Source organism: Marmota marmota, unplaced genomic scaffold, assembly GCF_001458135.2.
Source record: "Marmota marmota marmota unplaced genomic scaffold, marMar, whole genome shotgun sequence".
Classification (NCBI taxonomy): Eukaryota; Metazoa; Chordata; class Mammalia; order Rodentia; family Sciuridae; genus Marmota; species Marmota marmota.
The window spans coordinates 3,944,270-3,954,870 of NW_025999863.1; positions in this window are offsets into that span (position 1 = coordinate 3,944,270).

The following is a 10,601-nucleotide window of genomic DNA, read 5'->3' on the forward strand; positions in this document are numbered from 1 at the left end:
CCTCTCAGCCTGCTTCCTCGCCTGTGAAATGGGAACAGTGCTTGTTGCTCCTTCCCAGGTTCCTTGTGAACATACAGTGGCCAGCTACAGTGTTTCTCCAGCAAGAGAACTTGGCAACACAGGGCAGCGCATGCAGCTGCAGGCAGACAGTGACTCCTTCTGAACTCTCCCTCATTGCAGGGGTGCCTCAGAGCTGGTGACTGATGCTGCATTTTTTTTGAGGGGGGGTTGAAGTCAGGGATTGAACTCAGGGGCACTTGATCACTGAGCCACATCCCCAGCCCTATTTTGTATCTTAGAGACAGGGTCTCACTGAGTTGCTTAGGGCCTCGGTATTGCTGAAGGCTGGCTTTGAACTCATGATCCTCCTGCCTCAGCCTCCTGAGCCACTGGGATTACAGGCGTCACCACCGCGCCTGGCTTGTCTGACGCTTCTGGACACACAGTCTCTCTGATGGACAAAAAGCCCCTCAGCTCCTGGGGACCAGCTAGACTGTGCCACAGGAGGTGCCTCCTTTGGCCTCACCCTTTACACAGGCGGTCCTTCCCAGCAGATGGCGTCTCCTTTCCCTTTGTTAAATAAAAGTATTAAGCCTCATAATTGTGGTGTTGGTTACACAAATCTGTACTCGTGATGAAATCACATCAACACCCTCAGCCAGGCTTGTAGAGCTGTTGAAATCTGAATGCAGGCTCCAGATCATATCAGTGCCTGGTTTTGAAATGATATTGTTCTGTCACATGTCACCACTGGAGAAGCCACACACAGGGTACTGGGACTGCTCTGCTCTACTTTTTTTTCTTTTTGGTGCTGGGGATTGAACCCAGGCCCCACCTGCACTAAGCATGTGCTCTACCACCGAGTGGCACCCCAGCTCCTGCACTATCATTACACCTTCCTGCAAGACTGTCATTATTCCAAAATAAAAATATTTTTTTTTTTTGGAGTTGTCAATAGACCTTTATTTTATTTATTTTTATATGTGGTGCTGAGGATCGAACCCAGTGCCTCACACATGCTAGGCAAACGCTCTACCACTGAGCCCCAGCCCAGCCCTAAACAGATTTTTTAAAAGTAGTTGATTTGGGGCTGGGGGCGTGGCTGGGTGGTAGAGCCCTATGCCTATCATGCTTGAGGCCCTGGGTTCAGAAAAAAAGGTTGATTTATATTCCCTTCCTTCTTTCTGTACTGGGATTGAACTCGGCAACACTACCACTGAGCCATATCCCCAGCCCCCCCTTTTAATATTTATTTTTTAGATATAGATGGACACAGTATCTTCATTTTTTATATGGTGCTGAGATCAAACCCAGGGCCTCACGCATACTAGGCAAGTGCTCTACCTCTGAGCCCCAGCCCCCAGCCCCTTTTATTTTATCTTGAGGCAGGGTCTTGCTGAGTTGTTGGGCTGACCTGGAACTTACCATCCTCCTGCCTCCTGAGTCTCTGGATGACAAGCGTGGATGTGTGTTTAGTCAACGTGGGAATGGAGAAACGAAATGTCACCTCTTTGCACAATGGAACATTACTCAGCCTTTACAATCAGGACAAAAATCCTGGCACCTGTCCCAACAGAAGAACCTTGAGAACATTATGCTATAATGCTGTGTTTTCCTGTTTGGAAATCTGAACGATTCGAATGAAAATAACGGTACACGCAACCGGTCATGTGAATAGGGACCACACATGAGCAGAGGACTCGAGAATGTCACCATCTGAGCAGCCCTGGCAACTGCAAGCATGTCCTTGTCCAGAAAGGAGGACTGAGGACAGGAAGGACCAAGGCTGTCTCTAGCCCAGTGTGGGGCCCGCGCCAGTCCTCCCAGCTGCTCAGGAGGCTGAGGCAGGAGGACTGTGTGAACCCAGGCGTTTGAGGCCAGCCTGGACAACCTGGCAAGGCCGCTCAAGAGGGAAAAAATGTGCCATCTAAGATCTCCAGTGAGTCTAGATTTGATCTGGACACACCTCCGATTGCAGCCACATGTGGGTTGGGTCAGGACAGGTGACCTCAAACTTTCAAGAAATCCCTCACATTGGCCTCTCATGTGGGTTAACTCCACGGTTGATCTGGAAAAGTTTTGTTTAATTATATTTATTCATTTTTATTTGTTCTACTTAGTTGTATATGACAGCAGAATGCATTTCAATTCATCATACACAAATGTTGCTCAATATTTCAATTCTCTGGTTGAACACGGTGTAGAGACGCACGATTTGTGCCATCACACATGTATCTAGGGTAATGATGTCCATCTCATACCACCATCTTTCCTACCCTCATAACCTCTCCCCTCCCTCCCCTTTGCCCAATTCAAAGACCCTCCATTCTTCCTACGCCCCTCCCCCATTATAGATCAGCACTCACTAAGCAGAGAAAACTTTGGGCCTTTGGTTTTGGGAGATTGGCTTACTTTGCTTAGCATGATATTCTCCAACTCCATCCATTTACCTGCAAATGCCATAATTTTATTCTCTTTTCCTGCTGAGTAATATTCCTCTGTGTATATTTTACCAGTTTCTTTATCCATTCATCTATTGAAGGGCATCTAGGTTGCTTCTACAGTTTAGCCTATTGTGAATTCCGCTGCTATAAATATTGACATAGCTGCGTTACTATAGTATGCTGATTTTAAGTCATTTGGGTATAGGCTGAGGAGTGGGATAGCTGGGTCAGATTGTGGTTCCATTCCAAGTGTTCTAAGGAATCTCCAAAATGCTTTCCAGATGGGTTGCACCAGTTTGCAGTCCCATCAGCAATGTATGAGTGTGCCTTTTCCCCCACATCCTCTCCAACACTTATTATTGCTTGTATTCTTTTTTAATTTTTTTTTGTAGTTGAAGATGGATACAATATCTTTTTAAATTTATTTATCTTTATGTGGTGCTGAGAATCGAACCCAGGGCCTACTCGTGCTAGGCAAATGCCCCACCACTGAGCCACAACCCCAGCCCCTATTGCTTGTATTCTTGATAACTGCCGTTCTGACTGGGGTGAGAGGAAATCTTAGAGTAGTTTTGATGTGTATTTCTCTAATTACTAAAGATGTTAAACATGCTTTTCATATATTTTTTGATCACATGTATATCTTCTTCTGAGAAGTGTATGTTCAGTTCCTTAGCCCGTTTATTGATTGGGTTGTTTGGTTTTGGGTATTAAGTTTTTTGAGTTTTTTGTATACCCCAGAGATTAGTGCTCTATCTGATGTGCATGTGGCAAAAATGTGCTCCCATGCTGTAGGCTCTCTCTTTACCTCAGTGATTGTTACTCTTATTGAGAAGAAGCATTTTAGTTTTAACCCATCCCATTTATTGATTCTTGACTTTATTTCTTGCACTTTAGGAGTCTTGTTAAGGAAGTCGGGGCCTAATCTGACATGATAAAGATTTGGGCCTACTTTTTCCTCTATTATGTGCAGAGTCTCTGGTTTTATTCCTAGATCCTTGATCCACTTTGAGTTGTGCTTTGTGCAGGGAGAGAGATGGGGGTTTAATTTCATTTTGCTATATATAGATTTCCAGTTTTCTCAGCACCATTTGTTGAAGAGGCTATCCCTTCTCCAATGTATGTTTTTGGCACCTTTGTGTAGTATGAGATAACTGTATTTATGTGGGTTTGTTTCTGTGTCTTCTATTCTGTACCATTGGTCTACATGTTTATTTTGGTGCCAATACCATGCTGTTTTTGATACTATAGCTCTGTAGTACAGTTTAAGGTCTGGTATCGTGATGCCTCCTGCTTCACTTTTCTTGCTAAGAATTGCTTTGGCTATTCTGGGCCTTTCATTTTTCCAAATGAACTTCATGATTGCTTTTTCTAGTTCTATGAAGAATGTCTTTGGGATTTTAATAGAAATTGCATTAAATCTGTTTTAATGCAATTAAAACAGTTTTGGTAGTATGGCCATTTAGACAAGATTAACTCTGCCTATCCAAGAGTCTTTCCATCTTCTAAGGTCTTCTTCAATTTCCTTCTTTAGTGTTCTGTAGTTTTTTCATTGTAGAGGTCTTTCACCTCTTTTGTTAGATAAAAAAAACTCCCAAGTATTTTATTTTCTTTGAGGCTATTTTGAATGGGGTATTTTTCCTAATTTTTGTTTCAGTGGATTCATCGCTTATGCATATAAATACATTTGATTCATGGATATTGATTTTATATCCTACTACATTGCAGAATTCATAATTGTATTATTCTGGTGGAATTTTGGGGGTCTTCTAAATATAGAATCATGTCATCAGCAAATAATGATAGTTTGAGTTCTTCTTTTCTGATTTGTATCCCTTTAATTTCTTTCACCTGTCTGATTGCTCTGGTTAGAATTTCAAGGACTATGTTGAATAGAAGTAGTGAAAGAGGGCACCCTGTCTTGCTCCAGTTTTTAGAGGGAATGCTTCCAATTTTTCTCCATTTAGAATGATGTTGGCCTTGGGCTTAGCATAGACAGCTTTTACAATATTGAGATATAATCCTACTACTCCTAGTTTTTCTAGTGTTTTGAACATGAAGAGGTGCTGTATTTTTTAAAATATATTTTTAGATGTTGATGGGCCTTTATTGTATTCATTTATTTTTATGCAGTGCTGAGGATAGAACCCAGGGCCTCACACATGCTAGGAAAGTGCTCTACCACTGAGCCACAACCCCAGCCCAGAGGTATTGTATTTTATTGAATACTTTTTTTAGCATCTATTGAGATAATCATGATTTTTCTCTTTAAGTCTATTGAAGTGATGTATTACATTTATTCATTTTTGTATGTTGAACCAAACTTGCATCCCTGGGATGAACGCCACATGATCATGGTGCACTATCTTTTTAATATGTTTTTGTATGCGATTGGCCAAGATTTTATTGAGAATGTTGCATCTACATTCATCAGGATTATTGGTCTGAAGTTTTCTTTCCTTGATTTTTCTTTGTCTGGTTTTGGTATCAGGGTGATGCTAACCTCATAGAATGAGTTTGGAAGGGTTCCCTCCTTTTCTATTTCATGAAATCATTTGAGGAGTATTGGTATTAAATCTTTTTGGAAGGTCTTATAGAACTTGGCTGAGAATCCATCTGGTCCTGGGATGTTCTTGGTTGGTAGGCTTTTGATGGTGTCTTCTATTTCCTTTCTTGAAATTGATCTGTTTAAATTGTGTACATCCTCCTGATTCAGTTTGAGTAGATCATATATTTCTAGAAATTTGTGTCATTGAGATTTTCTATTTTATCAGAGTACAAATTTTTAAAATAGTTTCTAATTATCTTCTGTATTTCAATAGTGTCTGTTGTGATATTTCCTTTTTCATCACAAATTTTTAGTAATTTCAGTTTCTCTCTCCTTCTCTTCATTACTGTGACTAAGTTAGGTTTATCAATTTTATTTATTTTTTCAAAGAACCAACTTTTCATTTTTTGAATTTTTGAATTATTTCTTTTGTTTCAACTTCATTGATTTCAGCTCTGACTTTAATTATTTCTTGTCTTCTACTACTTCTGGTGTTGATTTGTTCTTTTTCTAGGCCTTTGAGATGTAATGTTAGGTCATTTATTTGTTGATTTTTTATGATTTTAATGAATGAGCTCAATGCAGTGAACTTTCCTCTTAGCACTACCTTCGTAGTGTCCCAGAGATTTTGATATGTTGTATCTGTGCTCTTACTTACCTCTAAGAATTTTATATCTCCTCCCTGATGTCTTCTGCTATCCATTGCTCATTCAATATTATATTATTTAGTCTCCAGGTGTTGAAGTAGCTTCTTTTTTAAATTTTATTATTGATTTCTAGTTTCATTCCATTATAATCTGATAGAATACAGGGTATATCTCTATTTTTTGTATTTGCTGAGAGGTGCTTTGTGGCATAATAGATGATCTATTTTACAGAAGGATCCATGTGTTGCTAAGAAGGTGTGCTCGCTTGATGATGGGTGAAATACTCTATATATGTCTGTTAAGTCTAAATCATTAATTGTATTATTGAGTTCTATAGTTTCTTTTTTTAATATTTATTTTTTAGTTTTCGGCGGACACAACATCTTTGTTTGTATGTGGTGCTGAGGATCGAACCCGGCCGCACGCATGCCAGGCGAGCGCGCTACCGCTTAAGCTACATCCCCAGCCCTGAGTTCTATAGTTTCTTTCTTTAGTTTTTGTTTGGAATAGCTGTGCAGTGGTGAGAGAGGTGTGTTAAAATCACTCAGTATTATTATGTTGTGATCTATTTGCTTCTTGAAATTGAGAAGGGTTTGTTTGATATACATAGAACCTCCATTGTTTGGGGCATAGATATTTGTGATTGTTATGTCTTGGTGATGTATGATTCCCTTTTGCAGTATGAAATGTCCCTCTTTATCTCTTCTAACTTTAGTTTGAAGACCACTTTATCTGATATTAGGATGGAAACCCCTGCTTGTTTACATGGTCCATATGAGTGATGTGTTTTTTCCCATCCTTTCACCTTCAGTAGGTGGATGTCTTTTCCTATGAGATGAGTCTCTTGAAGGCAGCATATTGTTGGATCTTTTTGTAAAATCCAATCTTCCAGTCTATGTCTTTTTTTTTTTTTTTGAGTTGTAGTTGGGTTCATAATACCAGGGCCTCGTCCTGTGCTAGGAGAGCTACTCTNTTCAGCCAGAGCAACTTTTTTCTTTTTTTTTTTTTTTTTTTTTAGTTGTAGTTGGGCATAATACCAGGGCCTCGCCTGTGCTAGGAGAGCACTCTACCACTCAGCCACAACCCCAGCCCAGTCTATGTCTTTTGATTGGTGAGTTTAAGCCATTAACATTCAGGGTTTTTATTGAGACATGGTTTGTATTCCTGGTTATTTTGGGTTTTTTTTGTTGTTATTGTTGTTGTTGTTTTTTAAAGAGAGAGTGAGAGAGAATGTGAGAGAAAGAGAGAGAATTTTTTAATATTTATTTTTTAGTTTTCGGCAGACACAACATCTTTGTTTGTATGCGGTGCTGAGGATTGAACCCCATACCAGGCGAGCACGCTACCCCTTGAGCCACATCCCCAGCCCTATTTTTGGTTTTTAACTTGACTTGGTTTCTCCTTTGATTGGATTTTCCTTTAGTATAGTTCCTCCCTTTGTTGATTTTCATTGTTGTTTTTCATTTCCTCCTCATGGAATATTTTGCTGAGAATTTTCTGTAGTGCAGGCTTTTGCGATGTAAATTCTTTTAATTTTTGTTTATCATGGAAGGTTTTTATATCATCATCAAATGTGATGCTTAATTTTGCTGGATGCAAGATTCTTGGTTGGCATCCATTTTTTTTTTTTTTTCAAAGCTTGATATATAGTGTTCCAGGATCTCCTGGCTTTGAGGATCTGGGTTGAGAAATCTTTTGAGATTTGGTTTCCCCCATATTGTAATCTGAAACTTTTCTCTTGCAACTTTTAAAATTCTATCCTTATTCTGTATGCTAGGCTTTTTCATGATAATGCGCCTTGGTGTGGATCTGTTGCAGTGTTGTACACTGGTGTCCTGTAAGTCTCTTGTATTTGATTTTCCAATCATTCTTCATGTGTGGAAAATTTTCTGATATTATTTAATTGAAGAGATTGTACATTCCTTTGGTTTGTATCTCTGTGCCTTCCTCTATCCCAATAATTCTTAGATTTGGTCTTTTCGTGTTGTCCCATAATTCTTGGAAGTTCTGTTCATGGTTTCTCACCATCTTCACTGTGTGGTCAACTTTATTTTCAAAATTGTATATTTTGTCTTCAGTATCTGACATTCTGACTTTCAAGTGATCTAGTCTATTGGTGATACTTTCTATTGAATTTTTATTTAGTTTATTATTTTCTTCATTTTAAATATTTCTGTTTGGTTTTTTTTTTTCCAGAGTCTCTATCTCTTTCTTGAAGTAATCTTTTGCTCTCAAATTCACTTTTTGCTTCGCAGATCATTTTAATTAAGTTCATTCTGAACTCCTTCTCTGACATTTCACCTGCGGTGCTGTCAGTGGATCTATTATGTATCAGCTGGTGTGTTTTGGGCAATTCCTTCCCTTGTTTCTTCATGGTGTCCATGGGTCTTCCTCTCTAGAAGTGTGGATTCGAGGTATTACAGTTTCTACCGTAGAATCTTGTAGTGTCCCTGCAGGTCACCAATACCTTGCCTGCTAGGACTTGGATGATGGCCTTGTGATCCTGGCTGTTGTCACTAGATGGAAGCTGACGGGGAAAGCCACCCCACGCATTGGTAGATGTGCAGTGCAGTTGCTCTCCTCTGGCCACACATGCACGGTCACTCTCCTCCTACTGGACGGAAGGCCAGGACTGCTGTCTTCTGCTCCTCCTTCTTCCACACAGCTGTCAGGCTGGGGTCACTGTCCTCTGCTCTAATCTGGAAAAGTTTTGCCAGATAAAATACAGGATGCCCAGTTAAATTTCAGTTTCAGATAAGCTGAGCGGTGAGTAACTTTTTGATGAACGTATTCCTATATGTTGCATGGGACCAACTTGGACTAAAAAATGATTCCTTGTTTTTCTTAAATAGGTTGCCTGTGTTTTTATTTGATAATACTGTGGTGCCTAATTGGGAAGTGCAAGTAGCCATCTGTCTCCTCAGTTCCACACCTGCAGATTCAACAACTGTGGCTCAAAACATTCAGAAGAAAAGTTTTACAGACAGTTTTCTTAAACCATACAGTAAAATATCAATTTGCACAGCATGTACATTGCCTTAGGTATTTGTTTCTTTTTCTTTTTTCTTTTTCTTTTTTTTTTTGGTGGGGGGGTGGGTACCAGGGATTGAACTCAGGGGCACTCGACCACTGAGCCACACCCCCAGCCCTATTTTGTATTTTATTTAGAGACAGAGTCTCACTGGGTTGCTTAGCTCCTTGCCATTGCTGAGGCTGGCTTTGAACTCACCATCCTCCTGTCTCAGCCTCCAGAGCCACTGGGATTACAGGCGTGCGTCACCATGCCTGGTGTGCCATAGGTATTACAAGTCATCTAGAGACCACTTAAAGTGTCAAATAGAATATGTGTAGGTTTTATGCAAAGATTATGCCATTTCATAAGCGACTTGAACTCCAGTATTTTGGTATCCACTGATCGGGGTTAGGTCCTGGTACCAATTCCCTGTGGATACCCAGGGACCACTGCCTCTTTTTAACTGAGCCCCTGACCCATTCTTCCCTCCAAAAAAAAGTGCCAGCCCGGCCCAGTGGTGCATTCCTGTAATTCCATCAACTCAGGAGGCTGAGGCAGGAGATTGGCAAGTTAAAGGCCAATCTGGGCAACTGAGCAAGATCCTCAACAACTTAGGGAGGCCCTGCCTCAAAATTAAAAATAAAAGGGATTGGAGATGTAGCTCAATGGTAAAGCACTCCTAGATTCAATTTCCAGTGATAGAAAGAAAGAAAGAAAGAAAGAAAGAAAGAAAGAAAGAAAGAAAGAAAGAAAGTTTGTTCACCACAGCTGCCATGAAATGGCACCATGTTATATTCCCTGTTTCTGCCTCTTCCAGAATCCAGAAGCCCCAAGTTGTTATCATGAGGTCAACCTTTTTTCAGGGCCTAGAACTGAGCCCAGGCTTTGCACGTGCTGGGCCAGTGCTCGGCCAGTGCTCTGCCACTGAGCTCATGCCCCAGGCCCTGGGTCCCCTTTTGTCCCACCCTTTGCAGGGGATCAGGGCAGCTGGCGGTCAGGCATATCACATACAATATGCATATCAGGCATATTGTATGTGGTGCTGAGGATCGAACCTGGGCCGCTAGTGGGGATTCTGCAGGTTGCAGTTTGGACTGTTAGGTGTGTCACTGTACTTCTGATGGCAGCTGTGCTCCCCTCCTTTCCTCTAGAAAGCCGAGCCCTAGAACGGGAAAGGAGAAGAGAGGGGGGCCTTCTGGCTTAACTTGGATTGCATTCCCCAAAAAGATGTGTGGGAGAACACAATGGGCCCTGATGTGGATACAAGAGCCCCAGGGTAGGCTCTAGTACAATATGACTGGCCTCTGTCTATAAAGGAGACGCTGGGGCTCAGACAGGCACAGAGACACAGGAAGAAGTCAAGTGCAGACACAGGACTGAGCGAAGCATCTCTAATACAAGCAACGGCAAAGAAAGAACGCCAGGAGCCGGAAGAGGGGGAGGGATCCCCTCTGTCGATTCCCCTTTGAGATAGGAGCCGTCTCGGATGCCTTAATTTGAGGGTTAACTCTAGGCCTTTGAGGGAAGATATGAGGACAGTCTGGAGCCGCAGAGACACGTAGGTGGAAGACAGAGCTGGCAGGGTCGGTCAGGGGGACGAGGAACGGGGCTGATGGAGACAAGAAGGCAGAGGGCCTGAGGCAGGTCACCAACACGCCCCTATGACACTGTGGTCTCGGGCAAGCAGCCCTCAGAACAGTGGGACAGTAAGCCGTGGTTAGGCCACACGCTGTGGTCCTCTCCCTGCTCTATTCCTAGGGGCTGGGCTCCGGGGCCCCCTCAGCTGCCCAAGTCGGTGCCCGCTCCGGTCCCCGGTGCTTGTCTCTGAACACTCTGCCTGTGCCCGTGTGCACCTTCTCGATTCCCACCTGTGCTGGGGTACCTGAGTGCCCAAAGGGATTCTCTTTTTGCTTGAGGCAGTTTCTTTTCTTTTTTTTTTTTTTTTTTTG